The 21971-nt window shown below is 44.4% G+C and overlaps 1 protein-coding gene across 1 annotated transcript in view; it reads right to left on the bottom strand.

Annotated features, from left to right (window-relative positions):
* Positions 1-259: 259 nt before the first annotated feature.
* SMPX (small muscle protein X-linked) overlaps positions 260-21971 on the bottom strand; it is a 52612-nt gene continuing 30900 nt past the window's right edge. The window contains exon 5 of the mRNA XM_027096160.1: positions 260-695. The gene's annotated coding sequence lies outside the window, so the exon portion shown is untranslated. The remainder of the gene's footprint in view (positions 696-21971) is intronic.

Raw genomic sequence — 21971 nt, 5'->3', positions numbered from 1 at the left:
AGCGTCTATGGAAGTAAAATGCACTCACCATAAAAGCTGTCCCTGAAGGAGGAATGTCAGTGATGCCCAGTTCCTCAGGCATTACTTAACTTCATTTGCAATGATAAGTCAGCCATAGCTTTACCTGTGGTCCCCAGTAATTCAGAATGAGAAGCCCCCACTTAGGCAATGTGGAATTTGGTTGGCGCTTACATCTCATTTCTATCCATGTGGGGGAATATGTAGCTATCTGAAGATATGAAAATTAATGTAGTCTAGATTCACATTTTACATTTACTCAAATATTTATTTGAACTCATAAAAAGTTTATTGACATAATTTAGAAGATGAAGAACTAAAATACATTCCAAATATTGACCAAAATAGTGTGGGAAGTCGCTCAGAGAACTTTCAATCAAAATCATTGCTATGCATATTGCCATATCCTTCTCCATAGAATCATATCCCTCCTCAAAACCACACCCTTCCAAGTGGTGAATTCTTGAGCTGATTTGCTCTGCAAGCTGCCGAACGTGAAGATAAAGTAAGTAGTGCAGCCAGCTAGAAGGAAGAGATATAAATGTACAACCAGGACGTTTCTGCTAGAGTCTTAGGCATTCGGGAGGTACGTAATCTTCATACAAATATATAAAACTTTTCAGTGAGCTATTTTCATTTGAATCCATTCTCTTACTCTTCAGTTCTTCACATCAAGCCTGCAAAGGAAAAAGCAAAGGAACCGTTAGTTGAGTTTCCATGAGGTACTTTTAGGGACAGCTTGTAAATCAATATGATAGGTACAAGTCAAAATTGAAGGCCTCATTTTCACTTGAAAACTTCATTTCTCGATTCCATGAAGGTAAAGTGAACTATGAGTAGAAGGTGTGACCATCAACTCTGGCTCTAGTGATCTGAGTAATTCTAAACTAAAGGAGGATGGCTTCCTTCTGAAGGATTAGACTATAATGCCGACCTTATGATTATGACTTGCAAGACCTTTGGTGCCTTGGTAAATTTGCATTCATGGCTCCCATCCTCCACCCCTCCCTAGAGCCACCCCCATGGCCATGTAACTTTTTAGTTTCCTACCATCATGAGTAGGGTAGGATTCCTCATGCCTGAGGTTAGCCATGTGACTTGCTTTGGCCAACAGGATGAGGTAGAAGTGATGGTGTGTCAGTTCTGAGCCTGAGCCTTAAGAGGGATCACGTGTTTTGGTTTTCCCTCCTGCACGTCTGCCATTGCCACAAGTAGGGTATGCCCAGGCTTGCCTGTGGGTTCCTGGAGAAGGACGGGCAGCATGTGGAACAGAGCCCCCAGCTGACACCGATACGTTAGTGAGCCCAGCCTAGATCAGCTAAGCCACAAACACATGAGCCAGAGTAATAAATGCTTTTGTTTTAGGGCATTGGATTTGGCGATGGTTGGTTATTGCAGCCATAGCTAATTGATACGGTGCCATTTCTTTTAAAGGCTCTTGCAGTGCCGAGATGGTTGAACATTATTCACCCATTTGTTTTCCATTATTCTTTGCTGCCTTTTCTTGCATGCTTTACTTATGTGGATGGGCTGAATCTTTTCTAAGAAATAGAATGCTTACTTTTTTTTAGCACCAATGGCTGTAGAAACAAAACTCCACAGACAAGGATCCCCCCACCCCCGCTGCGGCAGTCGCTATGACTTGGCTCTCTCCATATCCATTCACAATCCCCTTCGCCCTTGCTTTTCTCTACTCCAAAGGCTGGTAGCCAAATACTCTCTTTCCCAGTCTCTCTCATGGCTTGGGACAGCCATGTGACGCAGTTGTGGCCACTGAGCCCCGAGGAGAATTCTGCAGCAGAGGTCTTTTAGAAAGTTTTGCTTTCCTGTGTATTTCTTTAGAGTTTACAAAGCCTGTTGCACCACTTAACAGTTATATAGCATTGCTGTGATGCAGGTTGTATTATACTCATTGTTGAGATGAAACACCTAGAGGTTCAAAGAGCCAAGTGAGTAGCCCAAAGTCTCATAGCTGGTAAAGAGAAAAGCTGGGATTTGAATTCCTGTGTCCTGACTGTAGGGCTCCTTCCACTCCACTAACGGGAAGGTTTGGATGGTTTTTGAACTGGAGGGGAAGGTAGGAAGGCATCATTGACTGCAGAACTGAAAATGTTACCAACAGCCGTCAGCACTGGCTCACGTATTTTTTCTAGCATTTATTTCTCTTTGTTAGAAACTCAATTTTTAGTCCAGGTCATTCACCAGGAAGAAGCAAGATACCATCTCCTTCCCAGCCCAGGATTTCCTGGCTGAAATGTACTTTGTTGACCAGCAGCTTCCCAGCGTCACCAGGGCGCCCGCCTCCCCATGCCAGTCTGTTTCTCCCTCGCGCAACCTGAACCGAGTTTGTTGGACACTCACTGCTTGTGTAACGTGATTCAAGCCTTCAGGCCACTCCCTCTTGCCTGATAACTTTAGACTAAAATCCTCCCCTCCCCCCATGGCTCTCCACATCATAGGCTGCGGTGTAATTAGTTGCCTATATGCATCCTCTCTCCCGGCTCATCTCTTTCCCGCCATAGCTGTCCTGCCTCTAGGCCGTGACCTTCTGAAGGGTATGAACATGCCCTATTCGTTTTTGCATCCCATTTCCTATCATGGCACCTGACACAAAGCGGGAGCCTAGGGATTGGTGAGGTGGAGTGCTGGAGGGGTGAGAGCAGGACAAGAAGTGGGATCGGAGTGCTGGTGAGGTAGCAGGAGTGGGCGAGGAACCGAAGATGCAGGAAACCGGCAGTGTTGATGAGCTGCGCTGCGTCCCCACTGTGCTGTTACACCTGTCCTAGGCCCCAGTCGTAGCCCCATCATGGCCAGCGTGTGCCCAAGCCATTTTACTGCTGTGGTCACTGTGCTGGGTGACATATGGCCGGTCTGTCTGGCCGAGTGAGAGGCCCAGCACAAGCTGCCCTTGAAACCGAGACATTCCTTGGGCTTCTCTGAGCAGCATGGAAGGGGTGATGATTCATAGTAAATTGTCACTGAAGCCTGTTCTGTGAGGTGGCATTTCTCTCCAAGAAGTGTCCAGACTGTGAAGCCTCATCTGCAACCAGAAATGGGAACCATTTCTATGACAGGCTTGATATGGACTTTGACCCCCACACATCTGTCTCACATCGGTGGAATTATAGCTATACTGAGAAAGAGGATGAGCCATTTGCAGTGACCCTCCAGGGACTGTTTAAAAACCCTAAGATGCCCCTCATGACCGGCTTCGGCTTGTGGACCTCTCTGACTTTAAGACAGTTTTGGAAACATAAGGAAACCTTGATGCAGTTTGCCCAGACCACCATGGCCACTGCGATCACCATATTATTTAGGAAAAGCAAATGCACAATTCTTTATGCAGTACTAGCCCCAGGGGAACTGTGCTTCATATGGGGATGGAGGAACCACTGACTTTACACAGTGCCCTCATTTAATCTACAGAGTGAGCCCTGGTCTTCCTTGTAGAAGGAACTGGGCAGGAGGCAGCTGATAGAACAAAGGAGTCACTGCAGTTGTTCTGCAGACCACCCTTCCCTCCCCCAGCTTCCCCTCTCCCTCCCGGATCCCAGGAGAATTTGAGAGGGCCCAGCAGCCCTGGACACAGGACACTGCTGATGGCCAAGGTCACAGATGGTCCTTCCAGGAGTGCAAGGCCCCAAGAGGACCAGAGTCTCCGTCCTTGGCCTGGTGGGACTCCGGGTGTTCTCAGAACGCCTTTATGTTACCTGAATACCAGAATCCAGGAATTCAGAGACCTGGGTGAGGGCTCAAATTTAAAAATGGGAACAATGGGAAGGGATCCAGAGCTAAAATTGCCTCTGCTGTAAAGCACACTTGTTTGTCGGGGTGCTGGAATGCAAGTGTGTTGGGCGGTGTCCCAGGCCACACTGCTTTGCTGCCTAGACAACAGCTGTCAGCTATTCTCCTGTGTCCTGTTCTCCTGTCGGGGACATTGGTGAGAATGATGCAGAATGCGAGGCCCCCTGCGGAAAAGTCACTCTCCAGCTACCGCACACCCCTTTTGTACCCAAAGCAAAAAAGTTTACATTGGGAAAGGCACACCTTGGCTGGTGCAAGGGTGATACACCAGATATCTCCCGTGTGTCACTCTAGGTCCAGGCTGAGGAGCATGTGATGTTTACACCCTGCCCCGACCCATTTATAGCTGTGTTACTCATACTTGCCGCAGCCCCACATACATCATTTAGGAAATGGAGGCCACTCAACACTGCTCTGCATTTGGTCCTTTAACCAGACACTCGGGGGCGGTGCAATGATTACTTCTTCCTACGTGGTGCTAAATCATAGAGCCATAAACACAGTGGCACTCAAACGTAATCGAGAGAAAGGCCGTGCCTCGTGTTCCATCTGGTTCCGTATGCAATGACTGACCAGGCACCCAGAGCAAACTGGTTGAAGCTCTGGAGTTTGTTAGAGGGCATTTGTGGAGTCCCCTAGAGCTCCTAGCACACCTCCACGCCAAGGTCGAGGACCCAGGAAGTGCACGGCGTGAAACTGCACCCGGGTAACTCCAAACCCAAGACTATTTTATCCCCACCAGCCACTCACAGAGTAAAAGAAACAAAGCTCTAAGTAAAAACTTTTAAAACTTTTTTCTTAAACTGCAAAATATCCACCCAAATTGGGTTTTGTGCGTCATGAAGCCTTTGGTGGCTAAAATAAAAATGGAAATGCTTCTACCAATAACTAGTAAAAGCAGGGAAGAGCAGAAAGACACAAAGAGCAGGACATTTTGGGGGGGAAATTCTGCACCTAAAATCCAGAGTCAACAGTGTTACGTGCTGGGTGAGGAGAATTTGAGTAACCTTAAGGAGAAGGCAAATTGCATGTCCAGGTCAAATCATTAAAAATAAGCTCAAAAGGGGTTTTTTAATCCTACTGTATTGAGAGTTTGTTGCCTTGGATATCAAGTCAGGGTTCGGCAGGTGAGACAACATTGAATTTGTTTGGGGAGATCTTGGTGGAATAAGGGGTATAATCCAAGACCAGTCACCGCTGGTGGCTGCTAGTTTTGTGGTCAATTTCTCCATCTGTCAGAGCACAGACCACCCTGTTTCTAAAGGGGCCACAGATTTTACTGGAGAAACACTGGCCCGAGACTCCCTAGTAAAGCAGAGCTCGATAACGCGCGGAGGTAGACAAAGTATTGAACAAGTCGAGTAGACTGCTGTCTTAACAAGAGGTTCCAAAGATGGCAAAACCCTTCTATGTTGTTTAGGCTTGAGCATTTGAGACCTAGGGACAGTGGCGCTTACATCAGAAATACCCAGTATCCTCTTAGAACTGTCTGGCACGGTCTCTGGCAGTCAGAGGTCCTGGGACATCCAAACGGAAAAGCAATTTCTTGACATAAAGTTCACATATGAAATAAATGTAGGCCTCCCTGTCTCTCTCTAATAAGACATCCTGGAAAGCACATTGTCACAGAGATTCCCTTAGAGCTGATTGATATTTTGTTTGTTTATTTTTACAGTAACAATTATGGAAGTCAGTGGTCCATAGTCTCAGTATTCAAATTAAAAACCTGGCCATTGGTACACCATCAGGCAGATATAAAAGCTTTATAATCCTCTAAAATAGTAAAACTGTTTTCGAAGATTGAATGGAACTTTAGTTTTCTTATTGCTCCTCCTTTTATAAATTAGGAAATTAGGGAATTCCCTGGCGGTCCACTGGTTAGGACTCCACGCTTTCACTGCCGAGGGCCCGGGTTCTACCCCTGGCCAGGGAACTAAGATCCCACAAGCTGCGCAGCACGGCCAAAAAAAGAGAGAGAGAGAGAAATTAGGAAATTAAAATCCAGAGGGGTTGAATCCAAGGTGAAGGTCCAAGGTCACACAGCTAGTTAATGGCTGGTCCAGGATTAAAAGCCTGTCTGGAGCTCTTAGCTCCTACAATAAATCTTTACATGTTGACGGTATTAGAGGCACCTTGCATGAACAACTGATACATAGAAATGTACCTGTAATGTAAAAATAATTTGACTTGGCATTCTTGTACTTGTTCTAATGAACATCCAATTTTAATTTCAAAAGATATGTTTGCCTTGTCAGAATTTAGTAGAGTTTTTTAAAATATTTTTAGAGAGTAAAATGCACAAATCTTAAGTGAACAGCTTCATGAATTATTTTATGTATGTATATACCCATGTATGGCTCTTATTTTTACATAACTCTTAAATACTACCCTGTATGCCAGTAATATATCATCAAGGTTTTGTTTGTTTGAGAAATACTAGTTCCAAGAGACGATAAAGCAAGTTTCACCTTCGGAAGAAAGGGAGGGGAGGGGAGAGAAAAGAATCTTTCCATGGTCAGATAAATTGAGGAATATGGGGTTAAGCACAGATAAACCATTTTCTTCGTTTCAGAGCTCCTCAGAGCTTTAAATATACAAATATATATTGTGTATATTGGGTGTGAGGATGATATCATGTAGCATTTCAAAATTTACTTGATTACTGAATCATTTATCCAGTTTTTTACTGTTTGTATTCTTTTTCATTTATCATCATTATAGCACAGATAGTGTGCATACTATTCCATCAGGTGGATATATGAGAGTTGAATTAATCGTAATCCTATTGTTGGACACAGGTTCTTAATCAATTTTGCTATCAAAAGTGAACAAAACTTCTCCCACACCTTCTCCCACACGTTTTCTTTAGGATGGCGTCCATCAAGGCCTAAGTGGGTTGGAGGACATACAAATCCACAATGGCTGGAACTTTCTCCATTTACTAAGCCCCACACCCTCATCATCTAGACTGGCATAGCGCCTGCTGTACAGAAGACAATATCTGTTGAGGGAATGAGAAAGTGTCCATTTCATGATCATTTTCCCACTTATTTTTGTGAATATTACAAGAGAAAAATGGCTAACTCTTTTTTCATTGAGTATCCCCCTTTGAATACTAGTGAGGCATATTTTCTCATGGCTTCTCTACTAATTATACATCTACTTCTGTGAATTGTGAGTTCATTTCCTTTATTTATCTATTAAGGTGTTAATGTTTTGCTTCCCAATTTGCATGGGCTCTTTATACAATTGTACACTTCATGCAAAACAGTTTTCTTGATAGAGTTCACCATTTAATGTCTGGGTTTATTTTTCAAGTACGGAATTGATTTTTAATTAGCAAGATTTTGAGGGGTGATTTTGATGGCTCTTCTTTAAAAAGCTATCTGGGCAAGCTTAAATCAGTGCCTTCATTTTTTTCCCCAAATCAGTCCAACCGTTATTTTTAAAGTTAGTTATGGCCAAATCGTCCCTTTTGAAGCCTTCATCAAAGGCCTTTAATTTTATCACCTTAAAAGTGATAAGAGGTCAAAAAAGAAGGATGTTCATGGAAAGAAAAGCATCGCCTTGGAGATGTGGGGTCTCATTTAGAAGCTGTGGTAAGTCACTCCTAAAGTTGGGGAGGGGGATGAGTTTTTTTAAACCCCCCACAACAGGAGCTCAAACTTGGCTACACATTAGAATCATCTGGTGAGTTATTAAAACTTCGGAGGCCCAGGCTGCCCCAGAGCAATGACATCAGCGTCTCTGCGGGTGGGCTCAGTATTTTTTAAAGCTCCCAGGCTTCTGATGTGCAGCCAAGGTTGCAAACCGCTGATCTAGGAGCACTTCTCAGACTTTAATGTCCAGAGGAAGTACTTGGTGATCCTGTTAAACTGCAGATTCTGACTCAGGAGGCCTGGGATGTGGCCTGAGGTTGTACATTTCTAGCAACCTCTCAAGGGATGCTGTTGCTGTTGGCCCATGGACTACACTTTGAGAATCGAGGGTCTAGAGCAGTGATTCTCAACGAAAGGGATGGTATTTTGCCCCCCAGGGGCCATTTGGTGATATGTGGAGACATTTTTGGTTATTAAAACGAGGAGGAGGGAGTGCCACTGACATCTAGTGGGTAGGGCCAGGGATGTGCTAAACAGCCTACAGGCCCCAGGACAACCCCCACTCCAAAGAGTTATCTGGCCCAAATGTCAGTAGTGCTGAGGGTGAGAAACCCCACTCTAGAGAGGGCTGGTTCTGTGAACAAAAATGATCCCAAACCTGAGCTGGAAGGCTGTCTGCTCTGGTGTGATGAGTGGTCCCTTCTGAGAAGCATTTCTGATAAAACATATGAGTGATTTTTTTTCTGATAACTTTAATGAGATTAAGATCCCCTTGTGGGAAATTAGATTTACCTGCCTCACTAAATTAGCCTTGTGACAGAGTTTAAAGACCACTTGTACCCAGTCTAACAGTGTTGTCTAACCACATTTTTTCCTATTCCACGTTTTTGAACTGGCTTTTTGAAGCCTCTTTAAGCAGCTTTGAAGTAAAGCTTTGACATGTGCTGGCAATGAATTCATCAGAGAAATTGCTTCAACACCCTTTGCCTTGCCAGCCTCCAAGCTGCTTCCCAGGTGGACCCTGTCTATAAATTCAACTGTTTACTGAGCGCCTTCTGTTGGAGACATTGTAGTGCAGACTCTGCTTTCGGATCCCAGCAGTCCTACTTTCTAGCTGCTTCACCTTGGGTAAGTGTTCTGTTAAGTACAGGAAAGTAACAGTACCAAACTCCCAGGGATGTTGTGAGGATAACATATTAAAGTGTTCAGCAGAGTGCTTCCCACATAGTAAATGCTCGATAAATGTGAACTGTTACTATTACTCCAAGCTGAAGACCCAAAAAAGCTTATAGATCGACGTGCCTGCCCTCCTCCTCTGCCGTCCAAGCAAGACTGAGTCTTTGTTGTCTTGGCGTCAAGCTCTTTGTGGCGCTGATGGTTGGTGGAGGTCTAAATGGGCGGAGAGCACTGAAAGCAGTGAATTGAGTTGAAATTACAGAAAAAAGAAGGGCTGGGGCAATCGGATAACCGGATTCTGGGGAAAGGATGAAAAGACATTTGGAATAAGAAGTCTCTAGGATGAAGGACTTTCAGGCTGATAATGAATCAAGAATGTTTAGGTCACTTTACAGTGTTAATCGTAGGTGAAGATTTGCATTCCTTTTTGACACTGCTTTTGATGATCAATTTATGTTTCTTTTGGAGGAGGCTCTGTGCTTAAATGTGCTTAAATGGTCTTAAAGGTGGAAACCAGATGCCTGGTTTTATTTTGGTTACATTATATGCCAGAAAATGTATTAAGTAGGCACTGTGGATACACTAGTGGGCAAGTTATCCCCCTTCACGGAACTGAACATCTAGAAGGAAAGTCAGACAAGAAAATAAGTGATGGCAATCCATTCCTCCATGGTGATGGGTGCAGCTGTGATGGGACAAAGGCAGCTGTGGATGCTTTATCCAGTTTAAGGGGCTATGGAAAGGCTTTTCCAAAATTGTATTTAAACTGAGACCTGAATGATGGGTAGGAGTTAGCCCGCTCATGGGTAGGGGAGGAGAGAGATTGGAAAACAATATTCTGAGCATGTATAAAGGCCTAGAGTCAGTATGACACCTCCCTGAAGTGGCTTGGAGCAAGGGATGCCCTGAGTGGGCAGAAATGCCAGTTAGGAGAACCTGGTGAGTCTGAGTCAGCTGGTGCAGGCCCTGGGGGCCGTGCGGAGCCACTGAGGCCTGTTCTGCAGGGCAGTGACATGATCACTTTTGTGTTTTTACTTTTTTAAAAAACCTGTTTACTGCAGGGCTCTGGTGAGGAAAAACGAGGGAGAAAAGGCTTTAAGGAGTGAAGGGCACAGGTCACTCTGACAGCTGTGGGCTATTAATGCTCCGATTGTTCGTTGAGGTCATGTGCATGGCAGCAACAAGCATGGTGGATGAATGGAGTTTGCAAACCTTCTTTCAAGGTGAAAGAGGGGTCAAACATTTCAAAAACTCACAGCACTTATCCAAGGGCTCTTGCCTGAGGATTGAGAAAGGCAGCCCCTCACCATCAGCAAGGGCCCAGGGACTCCCCACTGAAGGATCTCTGCACCAGATCTCAGACTTCCAGCAGGGGCTTAGAAAAATTCCCACGGGCCTCCCACTTTATTTGGAGAACTAAATACAAGACAAATCACATGTGACCACAGACTGCCGGGTGGGCTCTCACCTGGCAGTGCGCAGTATTTTGTGGGCTAGGAAGAATCTGAGCTTAAACAAAGCAGAAATGGACAGTTTCTCCGATCCCATGGCTTAATTTATTGAACAGGGGAAATAAGCCTTGGGAGGAAGAAGGACCCATTCCTAACGATTTAACCATTAATAAAGCCCTACTATAAATGGAACTCAGGAGAGAAGGTAGCTTGTCAGAGGGCGAAGAAGTGGCCCCATTAGGCGAAATAGGTCAGGCAGGGAGAAAGTCGCCCTGTTCCTGCTAGTTACGTTGATCAGAGTGACAAGCCTTGTTGTTTTTTAACTGTTTGAAAAAGGATAGAGAATAAGAGGTTTCTTTCTGGTTGTTGTCCTTCTTAGAAGATGACTGTTTCAAAGAGGATCCTGAAAAGAAAAGAACTGGTAGTATTTATCACAGTTTTGAGTTTTGTGCCTAAAAACCTGTGTGTATGTGTTTTCAGAAACATAAGTTTTTACCGAAAAAAATTCTGTGCTTCTCCTAGGGAGTCCCTATGGCTGATCACTGTCTTTCACTTGGGATTAATGAAACAGCAACTCCTAAGGAGGGTGGCCTTTCCATTGATTTTTGGTGTTACTCTCTGCTTTTTTTCACCCTCGGAAATCAAGAGAGAACAGGAAAACTATCACAATAGGAGAACAAAGCGAGGAGAGGGAGTAGTATACAAGCTAAGATTTAACCCTCCAACCCTGACTTTTTAGTTTACTTCTGGATTTGCCCTCCTTAAGAGGTTCCACTTTCTTCTCCTTCCTTTTGGAGCACCTCCTCCCTCATGACTCAAGGAAGTGAAGAAAAACGTTTCCCAAGTGCTCAGAGTTTGCACTTTGCTTATATGTTGTCTGGTTTATAAAAGCTTCTGCTGTTAGAAACATCATGGAAACTGGCTTCACATTTGGAAATAATCTTTCTAATCTCTCCAAAGATAAACAACATTTGGTGTTTTAAATAAATACAAGAACTTGTGGATGGTGAGGATCAGTAAGGTTAAAAGAAAAGCAAATACTGAAATGTTAAGGCTATGTGACTTTGGGCAAACCTCACTTCTCCAGACCTCAGTTTTCTCATCTGTAAAAAAAGAAAAAGAAAAAAGAAAGAGGGGTAGGCTGCTGTGTAGGCATCCTCCCAGATGGCCCCCAGTGAGTCTTGCCACCTGGCATTCATACCCTTGTATAGACCTGTCCAACACCAAGTAAAGCTGACTTGTGTAATCAATAGCATATTACAGAAATGACAGAGTGTGACTTCCGAGACTGGGTCATAAAAACCAATGCAGTTTCAGCCTTGCTCTCTCTTGGATCACTGGCTCTGGGGGAAGCCACCTGTCATGTTGTGAGGGAACTCAAGCAGCCTAGTGGCACCAGGGCCTCCTGATAACAGTCATCACCAATCAGCTAGCTGATCACCTTTAAGATGAGTGCGCCAAATTAAAAGTGGATCTTCTAGTCTTAGTCAAGGGTTTAGATGACTGCAGTCCCAGCCAGTATCTTGACGGCAACCTCATGAGGGATGCCAGCCAGAGTCATGCAGCTCAGCCACTTCTGAATTCCTGACCCACAGAAACTCTGAGATAATATTATTGTTTTAAGCTGCTAGGTTTGGGGTAATTTGTTATACAGCAATATATAACTAATACGGTTGCCTTAAGCCAAGTCCAGCTCTTATATTTTATATGTCAATGAATAGGTGTTATTTCTGGGAATCCTGAAAAGTTGGCATTTCATTTATGTCAAAAACCAGATCCTAGCTGCAGGGTAGGACTGTATTGCTTCAGGCATTTCTAAAAAGATGAGTAGCCAGTCTCTAGAGACATGGCGTCCTGAGAACTCATGGATTCAACTTTGTGGAAGCAGGCCAACACAGCTGGCTGACCTTGAACCAAAGCTTACAGTGCGATAGTTCAGCACCCAGCAATTAGTCCTTAGCACAACGTACCAAAAACGTATCCCACTTATATTATGTCTACACCCAGACACTGAACTTGTTAAAAGAAACTTCAGTGGAATGGGGACTTACCGGGGCTCTGTTCTTAATGAGTCACTCCAAAGGGTGCAACTGGGATTATTTGGAGGGAACAACACCCCTAGCATTTTTTAGTGTGAGATGAATTGGGATAGGGGTTAAAAGTTGCTGATTTCATGGTTAAACTCAAGTGACTCTCCAGGGCGGGGGACATATCTGTAAAGCAGGGGGTATAGAGAGGACCTCTGCATGGGCCTGGACCTTGGTTAGACTAAGTGGCAGTGGTGGTGCCCTGACCTGTGAGAATATGTCTCTACGTATCTTGGGATAGACACACATCACGACACTAACAAGGCACAGCACACTCACTAGGGGGAACCAGCGTGTCTTCAGCCCCTTCTAAGCCCTTCTAAGCTATTTTTTGGACTCATGTGGCAGTCTGGATAACTTAGTATCTCTTCCCCATGTCCTGTCCCAAACAGAGGCTGTGGCTCACCACTGGATCACCCTCTGAATAAATGTACATATATGCTGCATGGCTTTCCAAGAGCGTGTGGCTTTTTTCCATAGTTAGAGACTTTCATCCCAGCCACCTTGACATTCAACCGAAGAAATACTTTTCCAAACAAGAAAGATTTCAGTTTGGTTTGTCCGTGGAGGATCTGAGAAACATTCTCTAACTCAGTCCTTCTGACCTGAGTTGCACATTAGACTCACCCAGAGGTCTTGTGAAACATACCCCTCCCTCAAGGAATTATGGGTCGGGGTGGGGCTTGGGCAAGTCCAGGTGATCCTGGTGTGCAGTCAGCACTGTGGATGGTCTAACTGTACCCAACAACTTGCTGCTGCCTGATTCCAGGACTAAGATAACTAGAATAAAAATAAGTGATACTCACCCAAAGCCCAAGGCTGGACAACTCAGGTGTTCAGAAACTGGCTTCAGTTCTTACACCATAATATTTGAGAAAAGCTATACAACTGCCTATCAATCAGCCAGGTAGCTGGGATCCTGGTCCTGTCTTGTATTGGACTTGAAAGATGTTCAAATTTAGAATGTCTTCTGTGTTTTATTTCCACTACCTGGACATCCATAACAGTATGCTTGAATGAAGATGATCAAACCTGGCGTTTTGGTCTCTGCATATATTTGAAACTTGGAAAGGCCTTCCTTAGAAATATTTCTACAGAGATTGGCAAAGTGACTCCTCTTCTTTCTTCCCAACCGCTGCATCCAGAGGTCTCTGTATTATTTCTTACAATTGCATGTGAATCTAAAATTATCTCAATAAAAAGTTTAAAAAGAAAACCAGGTTGTGGGGTACATTTGGCCCCTGGGCCCTGGTTTGCCAACCCTTGGACTGTAGCAGTGTTAGAACTTAACAGTTACAGAAATTAATATTGTATCAGTGAGATTAAGTGACTGGTAGGTAAGTTGATGACACTAGCATTCCTCATGCATTATTATTAGGATTGTCCCTCATAATTTACACAGTACATTTCACCCCCATGGAACTTTATCTGCCACATGGAGAATCAGTCTGGGGCAATGGTTCAGAGTCAGACAGCCTGGATTTGAATTCTGGCTGCCCCACCGTCTAGCTCTGCCACCTTGGGGAGGTCATGTAGCTTCTCTGTGCCTCAGTTTTCTCACCTGTAAAATGGAGCTCTTATGTATACTAACTCATTTAAGAATTACAAGGTAAAGTGCTTGGGACAGTGCCTGACCCTTGGAAGCACTATTATAAGCACTAATGATTGTTGCTTCATTGATGCATTATGTATCTGAATTTCAGCAAGAAAATTTGGCCTAGTTGCTCACTATACCTTTGGATACTAGCTGTAAAACCGTGGACCAGATAATGGGATAGTTAGGGGATTTGGAATGTCCAGACCTAAACAATCTAGACTGATGGCTCTAGGTCAGTGGTTCTAAAAGTGGGGCCCCTAAACCAGCAGCAACAGTCCATGGGAACTTGTCAGAAATGCATATTCTCGGGCCCACCCCAGACCTACCGAATCAGAAACTGGAGGTGAGGCCCAGCAATCTAAGTCTCAGGAAGCCCTCCAGATGATGCTGATGTATGAGAAAGTTTGAGAACCACTACTTTAGGCCAATCCAAAGAGTTTCCATTGCCACAGCCCACAGGATGCTGTCCTTGGTGCTGCCTTGGCCCCACTCTCCTCAAGACCTCAGTTAAATACAGGGACGAGCTTGCTTCTCAAATTAACAGATCAGAGGTGCAAAGCCAGCCTGGAGGGGTAACTACACTGTTGGATGCTGGAATGTGGACCTGAAATGATCTCGGTCGGTTGGAAGTGCCAGCCAAAATTCGCAAAGTTGTGATTTTTAATAGTGCTTTATTTTTACCTAACGCAAATTTCTAACTCAAGTTTCTTGGCATTTTAACTCCTACATGTTCAGTGAGGTTTTCAGCAGTGATGGTGGGTATCCAGGCACCACATTTCTGTTTAGCACCATGGCCAGGACTGTAGGATTGCAGCAGGTTGACCCTGAGTACAGGAGCGAAGCCCTGCCCATCACCTCTTGGCATTTCATAATTTGATCACCTAGTGAGAAAGGGTGCCCGCCAGGAGAAAACAGAGTCTGCAGTCAATTATGAAGGGATGGCAGTGAGATGGTGGGGAGGTTCGGGGTCATTCTAATGCAGCTGCATTTGCCATCTGTTCTGGTCTCTGAGCATTATCAGCTGTTTTGTCTTATCTGGGCCACGTGCTCTTCCCATGCACTGGGATTCCCTGCCAGCCAGGGGCTCTAAGAGCAGCTCGGTGGTGTAGCCTGCTCCTGGCTGTGGAAGCAGGTCTATAATTGGCCCATAATTGGATTGGATTTGGCTCAGACTGGCTCCCAGGTTGTCTCTCCCCTGACAGATAACCAGAAGTAAACTTCATGTATAATTCTGCAGGGAATCTGGGATGCCATTTCTTGGCTGTTGCTGACAATGGAGAGCTTTCCAGAAGAGTTGACCTTTAGGGTGATGATTTGGGGCTATCTTAGAGTGAAGTTTTCCCCAGGCCCATTGGTTTGCCACCTGGTCTTTCTGAAATTAAGACATTTCAACCAGATTTTCAAATTTCATGATCAAATGTGTGTGTGTGTATATAAATGGTACAGTATGTTTTTTTAATTAGGCAGCAAGAAAACAGTAAATAGAAATGGAAATTGAGATAGTACCTTTCCTTTGAAATGTATGTATAGATCTAAGTGGGTAGCTTAATCCTAGCTCTCTTTCTCTGTCAGTGAGAGAAGTCCCTCTGGGTGTAAGCAGAGCCATTACCTGTCCTGGACCACAGCACAGTTTGTAACTAACCCCTCCTTGGCACCTGCTGCACACTGCATTGGTGGTCCTACTTTTCTGATTAAAAGGGATCACACTCATTTTCTACAGATGGACTTGACTAGACTTAATAATTAGTCTTAGAACAAACTTCCTCTTGAGGGACATGACGATACATCCCACAATCTTCCACCCTGGGTGAAGCTGGAAGTCACATAAGAATGAACTGCAAATTCGATTCCTGCCCTACCTGTCTCATAGAACTGTTGTGAGCCTTGAAAGAGAATGAACACAGAAGTATGGTGGAATTCTTAAAAAAGGGCAAGGGCTTGTTAATATTATTACTACAAGTAGGTTCTAGTTAAAAGATGGGATTTAAAACTTGCCATAAAACTCTAAATAAGCCTCTGTTTCCTCATTGCCAAGTTCATGGCTTCCCCTAAGGTGGTCATTTCACAGTCTCCAAGCTGCCATGTTATGCGGCACCTGTATTTATTACTGACTGCCTACCTGTTTCACTCTTATTACAAAGTAGACATGACTTAATTGTCAAATTAAGTAACATCAGAAAGAGGGAGAAAACGCTCCTGGAGAATAATAAGATGGGGAGGTTGGATGTGAATGGGGATAAGCCAGGACAGGATGTCATGGAGCAGACACAAAGGCACTTCTGGATGTTTAGATCGACATGGATCTTGTTTTAGTTTCCGGACCAGACTTCAATAGTACACAGTCTGTGTACAAAAGATTACTAAAAAGATGAGATGCCTCTTTTTTTGGCCATCAGGCCCGTTCAAAATGCTCAGTAAAATGGTGTCTGAAATGCATTGTTTTACTTTTCCTTGATAGTAAGAGAATGGCAGCTTGACTCTTTAAATATTTCTTTAACTGATTCTCTTCAGAGAAAGATCAGAAATTGCAAACTGGACATATTTGGTAGTTAAAAGTGGCTGGGGAGGGGGTAGAGATCCCTTGAAGTCTCCAAAATCAAATGAAAGTGCTGAAGTGAAATGCTTGTCATTTTGCTGGCTTTGGAAATAGGAGCTGCTGCAGGTTTTGAAAAATGGGACTGCAGTGCCTCCTCCAGGAGAAAGATGGTACCTGCAGATTAGAAATCATCTCAGGAATACTTCAAGGAGGGGTCCTCCCAGGTACTTACAAGGGTCTCAGCGAGCTCAGATTAGTCACAAACAATTAATGAGTTTTCTTTTTCAGTGAGCTTTTTCATACTCCTTGGGGAAACATGCAGAGCCACTCTTCAGAGAGTATTTCATTTAAAAACCAACCAACCAACACTTGGCCTTGGAAGAAAGGGGCTGAGAGCAGAGGGCATGAGCAAGTTGTGGGGACAACAAAGGGAAGGACATTTTCTGGATGCCACTTTGTGCCAGGTGCCCCATCTGAGTCAACTCACTGTCTTTATGGTTGCCTCTGAAGATCGGGATTATCATTTCTGTTTATAGACGTGGCTCAGAATGGTCAGGAACTTGCCCAAGGTCACAGACTTACTACGTGACATAGCCGGAAGTAGAGCGCAAGTCTGTCCGACTACATCCAGCGCGTCCAGTGCTCAGTGTCTTAAATTAAGTTGGTAACATGCTATCGTTAGTAATAATAATAGCTCCCACTGCACTGGGGACTTTGTACACACCATGTATGTGAACTCAGTGTTTCTCACCCTTGACACTCCTGACATTTCTTGTGGGGGGCTGTCCTGCACGTTGTGTCATGTTTGGTGGCATCCCTGGCCTCTACCCACTAGATGCCAATAGTACCCACCCTGCGTTGTGACAACCAAAAATGTCTCCAAACATTGCTCAATGTCCCTTAGGACGGGGAGCGAAATTGCCCCCGTGAGGTAGGCATTTCTCTCATTTTTCAGAAAAAGAAACGGAGTGCTAAGCCAAATCACAGACCAAGAGAATAACAAAACCAGGGCATGAACCTACGCCTGCATCACCTCTAAAGTGTGTGCTCTTCAACCTTCTTTCAGTAGAATATTTGTTTTGCAACACCCTGTCTAGAATCTCTGTCACTTGTATTCAAAGGCCATGACATGTTTCTTCCTTCCTGCTGCAGCTGTTATGTGCTAAGGTCCCCTCTCACATTCACACCCAACTAGACTGGGAGTCCCTCGGGGGACATTGTCTTGTATTGCCTACCGTTAGTGTGATAGTGCCTGGCATGGAGTAGGTGCCCAGATGTTCACTTACTAAAGGAGTGAATTCATTCCAGTACTTTAACCCTTTCTGTTCAACCTCAGTTCATGCTGTTAACTTGTTTTATGGAGAAAAAGGTTAATTCGGCCAAAGTAAATTCCAGGTAGCCCAAGTACAAAATGATTAGGAAATTAAAATTGAGTCTGAATAAATGGATGTTTGAACACTCAGAATTTAATAACCCCGTTTGGTAAGTTTTCAGGAACTGCTGCTTCTGGAACTAAAGAGCGGCCATGGTTCCTATCATTTGTATCTAAAATTGGGCGTCAGGCAAGAGCTAGGCAGAAAAATGTGTATGACGTGCTAAGGATTCGGCTGCGCGTGTGACACGTCATGGAAGGAAGTGTCACTGTCCTTTCTAGAAGGCATCCTGTGACTTCTGGGTGGTAAGACAGGCTTGGTTTCTGCTGTTTTTCCAGCAGTCAAGATGAATGGTTCTGAGCAGTCTTTGTGCCACCCGCCTGGTCAAAAACGACTCCAGTCTGTCCGCTGCTTAAAAGAAATTGTCCCTCAGTGAGAAGCCAATTGACTGTCCCTGCCTGGGATTAAAGCAGCCACCACCTCGCCATCTGCGTAAAGCCCTAAACCGGAGGGTGTGGAATGATCAGTTCCCGGGCAGGGAGCCGTGGCGAGGGAGTACAAGTTAAATGTGCAAGTCTCGATTTCCCCCTCGTGACTCTTTCTCCTTCTCAAATGCCACAACGTGCGGGGGGAGTTAAAACGAGCAGCGTTGTCACGATGCAGCCAAGCCTGATTAGACAGCCTGGAATTGACTTCCCCAGTTTTCTACGTGGGCTGCGCACAGCATGAGAAGGCATGAAAGAAAAGGCTTCATGGGTAGGAGACGGCTGCCTCTTGATGACACAGAGACGCCTGCCAAGCCCTCGCTCAGCCCAGGAGCAAAGCAGGGCTTTGCAGAGGCCTGGCCTTCCTCTGCTGCAGTTTTGTCAGCACTGGGCCAGGGCCACGGCATCCCAGGCGCAGCCACCACTGCTGCTGTTCCATCCCCTCTCCTTCCTCTTCCCCTCCTTTCCTTCCTTTCCTTCGCTGCCTTGGCCTTGCTCTCAGTGTCTCTCTCATGCTTTCTCTGATATTTACAGACGTTAATGAACCCTCTGTTTTTCCAAGACCCTTAAAGAGAGCAAATTATTTGTGCTTCCAGGCAATATTCTGCCCATTCACCTGACCCTGGCTAGACTCCCTGATGTGTATTTGAATCCCCAAAGCTGACAACCTCGGCGCCTGGTGCATGCTTTATGCTCACTAAATACTTGTTGAATGACTGACTGAATGCATGCATGAATTGGATAAATGAACGAGCAAACGAATGAACACGTAAATAAACCAACATGTCAGAGTTGTGGTGTCACCTCTTTGTGGAGGTGACAGTTTCTGCAGCCTCTTTAAGCCTTTGTTTGTTTTTACTGTGACCTAACGCAGTGATATATTGGAAAAGCTCAGAAGACTACAGTTAAATAACATTTTTAAAGAATGCAGTGGGTGCTAGTGATTAAAAGGACTGGCTGTGGAGTGCGACAGATGACAGTTGGCATCTCACCTCTGTGACTTAAAAGCTGGATGACTTTGGTCAAGTTACACAAACTCTCTCAGCCTTCTTTTCCCCATAAATGAAATGGGCATCACAGTATATACTCCATGCAGTCAGCATGAGGAGTTAATGAAATAATGTATGTTAAGTGCAAGACACAGTGTCAGTTATATCACGAACATGTAACAAATGCTAACAATGACAATAAAAATGATGACATTAGGGGCTTCCCTGGTGGCACAGTGGTTGAGAGTCCGCCTGCCGATGCAGGGGACACGGGTTCGTGCCCTGGTCTGGGAGGATCCCACATGCCGCAGAGCGGCTGGGCCCGTGAGCCATGGCCACTGAGCCTGCGCGTCCAGAGCCTGGGCTCCACAACGGGAGAGGCCACAACAGTAAGAGGCCCACATAATGCAAAAAAAAAAAAAAAAAAAAAAAGATGACATTGATGTTAGTGCTGATGATTACTAATACTGTATGTTTAACATTCATATTTTTAAAAACTTGATGAGAGACTTCCCTGGTGGCGCAGTGGTTAAGAATCCGCCTGCCAACGCAGGGAACACGGGTTCAAGCCCTGGTCCAGGAAGATGCCACATGCCACAGAGCAGCTAAGCCCGTGCACCACAACTACTGATCCTGCATTCTAGAGCCCGTGAGCCACAACTACTGAGCCCGTGTGCCACAACTACTGAAGCCCCTGTGCCTAGATCCCGTGCTCCACAGCAAAGAGAAGCCACCGCAATGAGCAGCCCGTGCACTGCAACGAAGAGTAGCCTCGACTCACCGCAACTAGAGAAAGCCCGCCCACAGCAACAAAGACCCAACGCAGCCATAAATAAATAAATAAATAAATAAATAAAAGACTTGATGAGCTGCTGAGATAACCTACTGCTTTCTGATACTTTCGCGGTGAAAAAATAACCTACCAAAAATAGTTGCGTTTAAGGCCTAATATGTACCGTATACCATAAATATATTTAGTTTACCAGTTGACAAGAGAATCATATTTAAGAGTAGCTGATTCCTAAGTCTCTGATTAATGTGAAGAGATTATAAATATTAGGCGGTTAATTACTATTCTCTGTTTGTTAATGTTTTGATTTCTGTAAAATGCAGTGCATTGATTGCTTGGAAAGGAACGTTTGCAAGTTGGTCCTGACATCAACTTTTCAAGTTGCTCAATCAGCGTTACTTAGTCTCAGCACAACTAACATTTAGGACTGGGTAATTCTTTGTTGTGGGGGGTGGGGGCTGTCCTGGGCATCGTGGGACATTGACCAGCATCCCTGACATCTCCCCACTAGGTGACAGTGGCAGTCCATACTTCCCTCAAGTTGTGACAACTCAAACTGTATCTAGACATGGCCCTCTGCCCCCAGAACCACTGGGTTAGGGTAATGAGTTCCATTGCATTGGGAGCAGGGCAAGCGCCAGTGGTAACTGCCCTTTAGCCTGTGGAAATCTACATGCCAGAGTACAAGGTTTTACAAAATTTGGTCCTGAGTCACCTCTGCCTTCTAGAGAGCTGGCCGGAGCAGATGTGCTTCTCTGGGCTCAGATCTATTCTCACCAATTTCACATCCCTACTGAGAATTCACACACTAGGCCCTCCAGATCTCTGTTTTAATAGAAACCATCCAGGTAGCTTCTGTGTGTTTGTGTGTGTTTGCTGAGAGGCTCTTAAAGCAACTGCCATGATCAGCTCAAAGGCTCCTCACGTTCGCCCTCAAGAGTACTTTACACCCACACAGGCTGTAACCAGGGCCTAGAACAGTAGCTTTGCCAGGCAGGTTAACAAATGAATAAAACCTTGATGCAGTTCAGAACCACTGCAAAACTCATCTTTATCCTAACCAAGTGGGGAGCAGGAAAAAAAAGAGCATCACAAATCAAAAGAAATGTGGCTTCACTAGAGAGTGAAAAATCTCAGCATAAAACCATTTCCTTCAAACAAAATGAATAGAGCTTCTGTAATTGGGTCAAAGCAGGGAACATTCCAAAATTGAGGACAAAAAATTTGCAGCAAACCACAGAGAAGACATTTGGAGAAGTTGTTGGGTAAGTTTAGTTCTGTGTAAAACAATAAATCAGTCCTCTGTCTTCTGGCAGAGGGAAAAGGTTATGAAATCATAAGTCAAAGACTATGAAAAATAAATCACTTAATTCTGAAAGCTACAAAGCAGCATAAAAAATTCTTATGATAAAGACAAATACTATACGATCTCACTTATATGTAGAATCTAAAATGCACACACAGAGTCATAGAAAAGGAGATCAGATATATGGTTACCAGAGGCAGAGCAGGGGAGGGGGAATTGGAGGAAGGTGGTCAAAAGGTACAAACTTCCAGTTACAAGGCAAAGAAGTACTGGGGATGTAACATACAACACAACACAGTGGCTATAGCTAACGCTGCTGTGTGGTATACAGGAAAGTTAAGAGAGTAGATCCTAAGAGTTCTCATCACAAGGAGAAAAATGTTTTTCTTTTTTCTCCTTTCTTTTCTTTTTATTGTATCTGTATGAGATGATGAATGCTAGCTGAACCTATTTCTATAATCATTTCACAGTATATGTAAATCAAACCATCCAGCTGTATGCCTTAAGCTTAGGCAGTGATGTATGTCAATTATTTCTCAGTAAAACTGGAAAAATATTCTTATGAGAAAATGTGAAGTGGAAAAAGCAAGATTCAAAACCATACATGTGCTATGAATGATGCTCTGTAGGAAAAAAGTAAAAGGAGAACCAGTTCCCATTTATGTGTAGTTATTCTGTACCAGGTGCTATGCCTAGATGTATTTTTAAAAATACCTCTCCCTAATCCTTCACATCTCCCTAATCCTAAACCCTATGAGGG

This window comes from Aethalodelphis obliquidens, unplaced genomic scaffold (assembly GCF_003676395.1).
Source record: "Aethalodelphis obliquidens isolate GAN/ISIS:26980383/991018 unplaced genomic scaffold, ASM367639v1 scaffold99, whole genome shotgun sequence".
NCBI classification, from domain to species: Eukaryota; Metazoa; Chordata; class Mammalia; order Artiodactyla; family Delphinidae; genus Aethalodelphis; species Aethalodelphis obliquidens.
The sequence above is the reverse complement of the archived record's forward strand: the minus strand, read 5'-3'. Positions and strand labels throughout refer to the sequence as shown.